This window comes from Oratosquilla oratoria, chromosome 17, assembly GCF_046742065.1.
Source record: "Oratosquilla oratoria isolate Oo_2021 chromosome 17, ASM4674206v1, whole genome shotgun sequence".
NCBI lineage: Eukaryota > Metazoa > Arthropoda > Malacostraca > Stomatopoda > Squillidae > Oratosquilla > Oratosquilla oratoria.
The window spans coordinates 6981309-6983808 of NC_134793.1; positions in this window are offsets into that span (position 1 = coordinate 6981309).

A 2500-nucleotide genomic window follows, 5' to 3' on the forward strand; every position below is an offset into this window, starting at 1 on the left:
TGACAACGCGGAGAAAACCCTAATGATTTACCATGAATTAGATATTGGCACAGCTTACAGACAGGACGCCGATACCCTTCGTAGGATCATCTCTAGAGGTGTTGTACCTAAGAAGCCCTACAAAATGGTCTCACTGGAAGCCTTCAGCCGTCCCAACCTGATAGCCTCCCTTATTATGAAAAGCAGCACCGCCCCCGAGGGTCCAAAGGAACTTAAAACCGGTGTAGTATACAAATTTAAATGTTCTGAAGGGGCATGCAAGCCCCTCGATGTTAGCTACGTCGGCCATACCCTCACGACCTTAAGAAGACGACTGCAAGCTCACCGTAACAACGGAGCCATCCACCAACATTTTGTCGATGCCCACGATAAAAAGCCGCTCCTAGTAGATCTCATAAGGGATACAACAATCATCCGCCATGATAACAATTATGGAAGTTTAGTAGTAGCTGAGGCAGTGAGCATCGCTTTACAAAAGTCTATCTTAAATGTACAGATTTCATTTGATTATGTCCTCCCCTCCAAAAGAAAATACAGACCGTCACCACGGGACATAAACCCACATGGGGATTGTGTCCAGACTTCCGGGACGTAATCCCACATCGGGAAGTTGTCCCGGTTACCATTTCCGTCTCGGTAGGGTAGACAGATTCCCACCTTACGAGTGACCTCACCCTGCCGTTTTTACTCGGCCTTATATACCCATGTTTGTCTTGATGTATTGCATTACCCTGAAGATGACCATTTGTAATGGTTGAAACAGCTGTCGGTAAAATAAATCAACATACATATACTTTTAATTAAGTACTTACTTTTTTATTATAGCAATCAGTAAATATACAAAAAATACACTAGCATAAAGATATAGTATTGCTAATTATACTATTTCACTCTTACTACAACTAATAGACTTCATTACTGCTACTATACCACTATATTGCTACTACTACAACTACTACTATTATTACAACTATTTCTACTACCACTACAACTATAACTACAACTACTACTACTACTACTACTAGTAGTAGTAGTAATAGTAGTACTGCCAATATTAGTATTTGTACTACTACTACCACTAGTCCTACTATAGTCCTGTTACTCTTTGTGGCAATATCAATCTGTGTCGTGAGCAAGTTTGTTGCCGAGAGTGGACCTGCCGCGTGGAGGAGCAAGAAGTTAGGCGAAGAAGACTTGAGGGCTAGTTAGACAAGAGGGGGGTCCCTCCAGGGGATAAGACGCCGAAGCATCGTCCCTAAGGAGAAGAATGGCTTGGGCAGCCATACAGGGACCGGCGCCCCCAATCGACTCCAGGACTCCTCATCGGGACTGAGGAAATGCGCTCAGTATGATATGCGCTTTATTTCAACGGGCTAATTCCCATGCCACAAGGTCACTAAAGAAACCTGAGTATGATTTTTATGGGCTTTTTCTTCAAAGGGCTTCGACACAGACTTTGAAAAGTCCTTTGGGTTGTAAAAACGAGATTCTGGGCTTTATAAATGCGCTTCGTTATATGGCCTCGAAACAGAACATTTGTGCTTCGAGAAGATAATTTGGGCACAGGAAAACATTTGGGCTTTTTAAATGGGCTTCGTGAACCTGGAGCATCTTCACATGGGCTAAAGAAAAGAAGTTTTCAGTTGCAGGCCACCAAGAGCCTTAAGCCAACACATCGTTAGAAACTATTTGGGCTTCATTGGGCTATCCCTCAGCTGAATAAAATCCTTTGAGTTTATAATTAGCAAGAAAGAGCCCTTGAAAGTCAAGAAAGTAAGCTTGGGTCCAGTCCGTAGGGGCGTCACAGTTGTTCCTAAAATGATAGAAATTCAGAATTAGAATTTTAGATCGTAGCTGTGAATATATATTATATGCAGTTGTGGATGTCACCAGGGGATTTTATTCAAGGCCATTATAACGATGGCGCACATTACTGCTTTAATTTTTGTTCAGACCGCGACCGAGGACCTCAGAAGAGCTGCAGAGGATCGACCGAAGCGACAGGGCACAGGAGCCTCGCTGGGCTCCGACGCCCAAGGGACTTCGGATCGTCCGTTCTTCGAGGAAGGATCCATCGGGGCGGCCCGACCAAGTGTGGGCAAAAGGACGCGTATATAGAAAACAAAATAGAATAAAACCCGAAATTATCGAGAAAAAATAAATAAATAAATAACGAAAACTAAGAAAATGTCGAGTAAAAAAAAAAAAAAAAAAAAAAAAAAAAAAAAACCATCAGCTCAACAAAATCACCTGGTGACTGTCCAGAGTATAGACGAAAAATGATTCCCGACGTTTACGTGTTCCATAATTTATACATAAAAAAAAAAAAGTGATGGGAACCTCCTTTTTTCTTTTGGGTCTTATTTTTCTTTAGACGAGTCTGTCTATATAGTTTGACCAAAGCCTCCATCAGGTTTGTTGCTCTCGTGGCGATTCGGTCTGACGGTAATATTCTTAGAAATCTTTCCTTATATAAATATTATATAAATCCTTGGAAGGG